Source organism: Vanellus vanellus, assembly GCF_965231255.1.
Source record: "Vanellus vanellus genome assembly, chromosome: 3".
In the NCBI taxonomy this organism is placed as follows: domain Eukaryota; kingdom Metazoa; phylum Chordata; class Aves; order Charadriiformes; family Charadriidae; genus Vanellus; species Vanellus vanellus.
Window position 1 is genome coordinate 57,147,288 of NC_138907.1, and position 9,232 is coordinate 57,156,519.

A 9,232-nucleotide genomic window follows, 5' to 3' on the forward strand; every position below is an offset into this window, starting at 1 on the left:
CCTTGGCTTCATGTTACTGTCACTGATCAGACCTCTGTGGACATCATTAGGAAGAGGTTGGCTGCTGTATTGTTTTTGAAGATTTCCACCCACCTGAGCTTAGTCATCTGTTCTGCTTTTGCAGAACAGACATTGTATTCATGACTCATAACTCTCAAGGCATTTCATTATTTCTTTGGCTAACATTATTTATATCAGACATCTAAGAGAGCTATAACCCCCCAGCCAAGCCTTTGCCCATGTAGATGGAACTCCTCTATGCTTGTGGAGTGTAAATAATGAGAACACTTAATGGCATGAAAGCTGGACACCAAGTCTATTGAAATTTAAGATGAAAGAGAGTCCTCGGAGCTTGAATCAACACAGTGGCAAGTTACCAGTTAAACATCACATCCTGTTGCAGGTTGTGTGTATGTGGATAATCACTGTTAACCTTAGCTACAAGACTAGAACTGTGTTGAACTAGTTCTGGTAGAAACACAGACAGCAAAGGCAGTCCAAGACCCAGGTAACATAGTCGAAGACATGGGAAAACAATAGTGATCAGTGAGATGGGTAATGACCATAGCCTCAAGGCACCAGTTACCAAGTTTTCTGAGACATAGCATTGAAAAAGGAGGTGTTTGAAGGATTTTTAAGAGGAGAACTATGAGATCCTTGGAGTTATTTATCAGGAGCTGTCCTGAGCCTGAGGGTAAGTTCTTGTCTCTTGCTCAAGGGTAAGATCTTGTAACTGAGATCACTAGTGACTCAGCATGAACGGGTGAGACCGGAGTTGGACAGTTTTGGCCAAGTATGTGACAGTGTTGGTGGAGTTGTCCTGAGGAACACCTCTTGCAAATACCAAGTTCAAGGTATGTATATTGAGAGTAGGGTAGACACAAGCACAGCTGTGGAGACTCATGATAGTCACAGATGTGCTTCACAGAGAGGATCTGCTTTAACAGACTGACTTATTTTCTGTTGGATATGCGGTAGGGACACTGGTAGATTATGCACTGGATTTTAATGAAGCTTTTGTGTCACTGTTTTTGTAGTGCAAATGCTCCAAATGTCACAAGACTTTTTTAGCATTTTCAAACTATTCCTTTAGCTTATTCATAGGATGGCAATAATTCATGTGGCTTGCAGGAGGCTGTCATAGCCAGTTCTCTGTGGGACTAACACTAAGGTATCACTCTTTGGTAAAGAGAAATATGTTCCCTAGCAGCTTGCTGTGAAAAGCAGCTCCATGCAAGTAGTATTACCAGGTGGAAGGTGTAACAAAAACTTTCTGGTTTTGCCTTCCAGGGATGAATAAGTATGAGATGTGATGTAAGTCTCATGCAGCAACTCTTCCTGGTCATGCGAAGTAATCCATAAAGCTGTTGTGACTTCTGATTTTGTATAAGCAACGTACTTGACGTACATGTGAGCTGCTTCTCATCTAACATGGTGACCTAAAAGAATAGCTTTAGAAAGACAGAACTATAGATTGGTAGCCAGGAAAAAAAAAAGAGGGAGAGAAAAAAGTACTGAATTACATTTTGTTAAACCTGCAGGAGCCTCTGAGAGGGCTGTCCTTGCAACAGACTTGCATGCCCTGCTGCAATCCCAAGGTCTAGCCAGGGTTAACGATACACAGTACCTGCCTGCACGAAGTTAATGAGGGCCTAATAGATTCAGGGTGGAAAGCTTTTTGTGGTGGAGAGGAGTCTGGGGGAGTGGTCTGAAAGGTTTTAGCAAGGTTACTTTTGGCCGCGTAGCGTTGATTAGTAATGCTCCGTACTGTTGTGATCACCCCTTTTTCCGTTTGAAGAGCTTAAGCCGCTTTCAATAACAGTGTAACCTCTGTGCACCAGGAAACTCGTTCTTTGGGTTTTACAACTGAGGAAAAAAGAAACAGAGAGAGATGAGCAGTAACTGCTAGGCAATGTGTAAGTATGTTTGTAAAGGGGTGAAAGAGCTGAGGAGAAGAGCAGCTTTCCCGTGCTGCTGTAGCAGCGTGGGGTAGAGATTGGCCATTCTGTTTGTTCCTGTTTATGAGCTGGGATGCGTGAAATTTAGAGCTGACTTAATTTGAGGAGATTATATGGCTATTGAAAAATCTGTGTGATCCTGAGATTGTGTGTCAAGGCTGCTAATAAGTGATGACTTAGGTGCTACCAAGCAGGACAGTTGTGGCACCACTCCTGTTTGGTATCGGGCCTTTTATTTCTCAGGGTGCTTCTTAGGCTTAATACGATACAGCAGCTTGTTCTCTGATTTTGGTCTCCATTTCCCTTTTTTGCTGGAAAATGGAGATGAGGCATACAGAGGTAGAAGAATAATTTTAAATTAAGGGAAATTCAAGCATTGGTCAAAGCAAAAAGGTGGTATAATCAATAAGCACAGTGTTGGACAGTTATACGTGGGTTTATAAATTTAAGTATTAAGTAATCGTGTATTTTATAGAGGTTTTGTAAAATGGTATAAAGTAAGAGCATCCTCAGATTTAAACTAGGATGAATTATCAATTAACTTTAGCAGTAGCTGGTCCTGCAAAGGGAAGAAAAACAAACTTCAAAAGGGAACATTGAAATATTTATAAATACGCTATCTATTTAGAAATCAAAAGCCACTGGAGATACTGACTCATTTCGATTAACTGCATTTTTGAGATAGCACGAAAGAACTGTGATTATTTTCTTTTACAGCTTTAGAGACCAAAGCAGTATATGCAAGTGTAATCACTTGAAAGAGATTTAGGCTCTGTTTCATGCTGAACTGTATTTCAGACTGCCCTTGAAATGAGAAATTGTATTACCAAGCTGCCTGCTAGCTAAGATGTCAAGCCAACAACTGATCATTGGTATGTAGGATTCCAGATCGTGTTTCAGCTTAAGGGTATGTTCTGAGTTGAACAGGTCTCGGTAGCTCATTTCTGTAGGTCAGTGAGGTGGAGAGACAAACATGATGCATAAACCTGAAGTACATTGTGTCTTGAAGGTCTGGCTTTGCTACAGTAGCATCATAAATGAAAGGTGGTCAATGGATGGTACCAGAGAGGGAGATTTCTTCTTGTGACTGCTAACACCAGCTGTGCAAGTATGTGTAAATGTGCATGTATAAAAGGTATATGTGTACATATAAAGCATAGGTGAAGTATATGGCACAGCAGAATCACTCTTGCCCCATCTGATATGGATTGGTGCTTCATAAGTGGCTGTAGTTTTGCCACTTTCCCAGGAAGGAAATCGTAGTAAAACATCAAACATATTGCTGCTTTTGGAAGGTACAAAATTAAGCCTAGGAAAAAACTCTAAGGGAAGAAGGAATCTTACAAAGTGTCTTGTTTCTTACCAGAAGACAGGAATGTTTTATCTAAGGTCAGCTTTAACTACTGCTTCTCCCTGCTAACTCGGGCACCTTGAGTGCATTCATGATGAACAAACAGTGGCAAAATAATAGCTGCTTCTTGTTTATTCATTTTCTAGTGTTATCTACCTCAACATCTTTTATGTCCTTCATTTCCCATCTGTCACTTTATACTATATTTTTGCTATAGGTACTTTTTGAGCTTTGAGCACAGTGTTCCGTTTCTTTAATAGAAACACAAAATGCTGCAGTAGCATTAGATACTAACGAAATGGTACTGAACTCCTCATGAGCTCAATTACTTTAAGGTTTTGGAAGCTCTGAGGCTACTTGTACTCTGTCTTCAGTAACTGGATTTCAACTTGGCATCCCAGAGCAACTAACTTGATCTGGTTGCATCTATTTTGTTTGTATGCTCACAGACCTGACTTTTGCCTGCCCAAAGATCATGTTGTCTTGTTACTGACTAGATTCAGAACAAGAGCTGTCATGTAAGCAATACGGGTAGGTGTTTTCATTCTAACCTTCAAGCCTGTGTCTCTCTCTAATATTGCTGGTCTGTAATATCGAACAATACCCGACGGAGTATTTACTGTGAAGAGGACCAGAGCTACAGCGTGATTCTCAGGTTTTGAGTGCGGGTTCTGGAAACAGATCTTAGCCCTTTTGCATTACACAGAGTAGCACTTCACGTCTTAACAGCCTTCACTATGCAGCAGTCTGCCATGTGTGGTTTTAATAATAGAGTAGAAATAACAACTTTTCAAGGCTATGGTCAGCCCACAGAGGCAAATGACTTGGCTTTCCCATACTGTGTATGTATGTACGTATGCACCAAAGTGTAAACCTTTTCTGGCTATATCAACTCAATTATCAAAGGTGGTAAGATGAGAGTTTCCCACGTGTAACTTATTTCTGTTTAAGGGGTCTATAACTTTACACTTGATGTACATGGTGCAAAAATATTTGGCAGAAACAAGTATGAGTACTACGTAAAGTGTGTTGAGTTGGCAGAAGACCTAGGGAAACAGCAAGCACAGGTCAGTAGCAAGATCTCAGGTTTTGTGTGCTTATTTTTGCTGAGATTTTTTCTATATCAGCACAGCATCTGGACTCCGTTCATGTGTGTAACAAAAAGCAATCCTCGCCCTGAAGTTTGTGTCTTCCTTTCAGCGGAATTTATTATATTATCTGTTTATAATTAGATGACAAAACACAAGAAGTATGAAGGAGGTAATAAACAAAGGTTAAGCAAGCTGCTGTCAACTGTTGTCTATTTTGACTGCCAGCAGGAAACCTGGCAGGTACCTCCAAATCGAAGTGAGTAACTCTCTCCGTGAACATTACCTTCCCGTTTTATTTAGTAAATTGTTGATGAGCAAATTGCAAAGTTCAAGAATGTAATTATTTGGAATTAAGTGAATTTCTTTAGCACATAATTGATATTCTGTGGATCATTTGATTAGCAGCTGAAAACAGTTTGTAATTGATGCTGTAATTAGCTAGCACAGTGCTCACTCCAAATGAGACTGCAGTGTTATAAATTTGGGTAGACCTAATTATCCAACCAGAATACAGAGCCAATGCAGCTTGACTTCTAACTAACTTACACAGAACAAATGTCTTGTAATAGAAGGCTACATGCAGGAATCAAACAGGGAAGACTTGCAACCAGGCCTGGATCAAAAATTGCCTCAGAATTGACTTCCTTTTAATTCTGTGCTGATGTCAGATGTCTGTGGGTTCCCACTTCATGGCTTCACATCTCACTGGGGGGTCAGGGCAGAGTGGACTAAATGTGATTGATGTATGAAAATCAGCAGGGAGAGTAGCCGTGAAGAGTGGAAGACCCTCTGGACAAATGCTTGTTATCTATGGGATGTTCCTTCAGAGCATGAAGGTCCCTCTTGACTGAAGGCTGTGTATTTTCACCTGCATAATCATGCAGCAGACCTGTCTTGTGGGAGGGACATGTATTTCCTCCTGCCCCTTAGATGTGGGAAAAAGAGTCCTCCTGTGAGCAGCTGAATGGGGAAATAATATTCTCTGCATGGATTATTCAGTCTGTTGATGTGATAGCAGACTGTTGCCTGCAGGCCAGTATCCCTATCCAGAGTTAAAATATATTTTGTAAGCAAAAGTAAATAATGTTTTAAATAACTTTTTTTTTTCCTTTGGGTAGTTTATGAACTGCATGTTTGTTATGCTCTCCAAGGGCTGAATACATAAATGAAAAAAAAAAAATTAAATGTATTATTTAGCTTCTCAGAGTAAGTCTAGTCATATGGAATAGGGTTTCCCTTGACCTTTTGTAGATACAATAATCTTTTTGCCTCCATCTGCTTCCAGTTTGCAAGAGAATACATAAAGCGTTTACATTTACTGCCATTTTCTGGGAACCACTAGATGGCACATGAACACTATGTAGGAACAGAAGACTTTTGCCTGGAAATGAGTTGGCTCGTTAAGCCCACTTACTCCTGTTACCTTTTACCATATTCTGTTACCCAAATCACAGATCTAGGAACATGCAGCTGAGACTAAAACCCTAGAGTTTTGTCTGTGATAAAAAAGGGATGGCACAGAATGCACAAAATTCGGCGAGCAGTCAAATACCTGAAGGGTTGATTATAAATGTGAAGGGTGAGATCTGCCTTATTTAAGCTCTGATAGGCTTAGACAGACGGGGGTTCTCTTCACTGTAGAAGGGTCCCAGCTTTATCTAGTCACCTGGTCGCATATTGCCATGTGCTTTGTAGCGTTCAGTTTTGGGCCCCTCACTACAAGAAGGACATTGAGGTGTTGGAGCGTGTCCAGACAAGGGGTCTGGAGGACAAATCTTATGAGGAACGACTGAGGGAACTGGAGTTGTTTAGGCTGGAGAAGAGGAGGCAGAGGGGAGACCTTATCACCCTTTACAACTACCTGAAAGGAGGGTGTAGAGAGGTGGGGGCTGACCTCTTCTCCCTGGTGACAAGTGATAGGACGAGAGGAAATGGGTTTAAGTTACGTCAGGGCAGGTTTAGATTGAATATTAGGAAACACTTTTTCACTGAAAGGGTTATTAAACATTGGAATAGGCTGCCCAGGGAGGTGGTGGATTCGCCATCCCTGGAGGTGTTTAAAAAAAGGGTAGATGTGGTACTTAGGGACATGGTTTAGAAGTGTTTTTTGTCAGCGTAGGTAATGGATGGACTTGATGATCTTAAAGGTCCCTTCCAACCTCAGCGATTCTATGATACAGACCCGGAAGGCTTCACGTTAGTCATCCAGCAGACGTCATGTTCACTGGGAGTCTTTTAAATAAGAAAACGGTCACTGATTTCCAGCCATTTCCTTTCATTCTCCATGTGTTTCCCTTCTTCCACTGTGTGTCTTCTTGCTGTGTCCAGACCTCTGCAATCCCAGCTAGCCAGCAGCTCAGGCATGGCATGCAGGCACTTTTCTCCCAAGGAGCAGTTCCAGTCCACTCGAAGGCTCTTACTTGCTCATGTGAAGCACAAGGCATGGTTTATCCTCTGGGCAACACGCGTAGGTGTTTAATGACTGCTTTTTGCCTGAGAGAAGGTAACCACAAAGAGGGAGAGCACTCCAAAGGTGTTTCTTTCTCTTCAGACATTGATAAGTTGTGAGTGAATTATGCAACATAAGACTGAGAAGAGCTCTGGAGAAAAAGCTTTCGTCCCGCTTTCCCCATCCTGACTCTGAAGTAAATCTTTCTTTACTCTCTACTTAAGGGATTTTGGAATGAGCTGTGTATGAAAACTAGAACTCTATTTCCACAAGCGGCATGAGAATTAAGCCTGGGGTTTTAAATAACTTGGGAAGTAAGTACAAGTGACCTTATAATATGGACTGTGGTGGTCTTAGAAGCCTAATGGGAGCATAGAAGTGCAAAAAGGCCTGGGAGTGAAATACAGATTTGAAGGCATGTCTGTAGTGCTGTGTTCAGACTAGCTCTACTGTTGTGTTACAACAAAGAAATTGCACACTGGGAGAAGGTAGGCTTGAATTTGCCTGCAGGTGCAGAGGAGTTACTTGGTTGCCCAAACGGCAAGTCAGATGCCAACATCAAAGGAAGGAGCATCTGGTGCATTCCCTTTAGTGAAGATTCAGCCGGGTAGTTCAGGCACGAGACTGGCACCCCTGCCCATATAATATTGGACAAATCACTTAACATATTTTTTTTCTCTTTATCTGTCAGTGCATGAACAGTGGATTTGTGATGGTAATCTACAAAGGAAATGAAGGGGAAGAATTACTGCAGCAGTCCATGATGATCTTGATCTGATAATCTCAAATTTGCTGCCTACCTCAGTTTTCTAGATTTCATATTCAGCTTATCTGTGATTAAACCTATCTGTATTTGATCATTGATCATGAATGTATTCTTCCCATAGTAGTTGTGGATGCTGAAAGGATACCGGGAAAGCAGGAGACTGAGAACGACTAGTTAAACACTGCAGAAATATTTTAACACTGGACAGACTGGCAGCAGTGAACTTTGTGCACTTGGGAAAGCAAGGAATGTAGGTTTGAACTTCAAATCCATCTTGGCGGCTGCTTTCTGTGTTTCCGTTCTTCCTGAGGAGGATGCCAGGTGTCTAGCTGAAAATAGAAAGTGTTCCCAGGCAGGGTTTTCTGTCTGTATTCTGTGCTCCTATATTCACAAAGAAGAAAATAACTCCTTACAAAGACCAGGCACTGGATGGAATAGACAATGTGCTTTTTTTTTTTAAGGATGGATTCATACTTGTTAAATGAAAGGCTGCTTACTGTGTTGTTTGTGTAATGCTTAGATGCATATGACTGAAGTTTCTCCCATTAATGTGATTAATTTGTACTTCCTTGCTGTGTAACCTAATGTTCACGGCTTTGCACTTCTGTCACTAGAGGCAACACAGACCAATTGATGGAGACTTACACACCTTTCTTTTTTGCCTTGAAAGAGTTGCTGAAGGGAAAAATTGGAGCAGAGGGAGCACTGAGAATTAGACAAGGGAAGGGTCTTACGCATCCATGGCATGCGTGGGAGAGAGCAGTTACTGTTTTGCAGATCTGTGTTACTCAAGGGAAACAGTTCTGCAGCAACCTTACTGGCTGTTCTTTGGCATTTTTGTAAACCTCAGCAATATGAAATTATTAGCTGCACGGCCCCAGTACAGAAGCTCCCCATGAATAACTTTCAGTTTGGAATTTGGTAGTTTCCAGGAAGCCTTGAACAGGCTGGGATGGCGGGGGCTTGGGTGTGTTCCTGGCAGCCAGCGCAGTGCGGCTCCCTGGGCAGCCTGGGCAGCCACCAGAGTGTCCTCTCCCAGCAGTGTCCTCTCAGTGCCCTTGGGGCAACCCCCCCTGCCCGCTGCCCCCTCCTGACTGCACCCAGAGCTGGGGAGCAAGCCCGCCTTGGCTAGCATGGCTATGCCTGAAGCGGTTAAAACAAAGGAGGAGAAATCAGAGCGATGCTGAGGATTGCAGGGCTGACCACCGCCTCCCCCAGATGAGCCCGTGGTGGCTTGAAGCAATCTCGCGTGCGCTGGGTGTCAGGCACCCTGTCAAAGCCAGTGGCGGTGCAAGGCAGAAGGAATGAGTTCTGCCACCTGAAGAAAGAAAAGTGTGTGGCTGGAGGAGGAAATAAAGCACCGATCCCACAGTCTGAAGGCTAAACTCCCATGAAAGGCTGAAGCGTTGATTATTTTTAGTAGGGGAAAGCCTAGGGGGAGGGCTTGTCAAATAGATTAAACCATTGTTAGGAGCAGACCAGGATTCTCCGGCAACACTTTCCTTTCCATCACACCTGCATCCTGATGTGAAATAAAAAGGTGGTGGTGGTGGTGGTGGCGTGTTGATGCGGAGGAGGGAAAAGCTGCGCTTGGAGAGCTGAAGTAGTAGCAGTTAG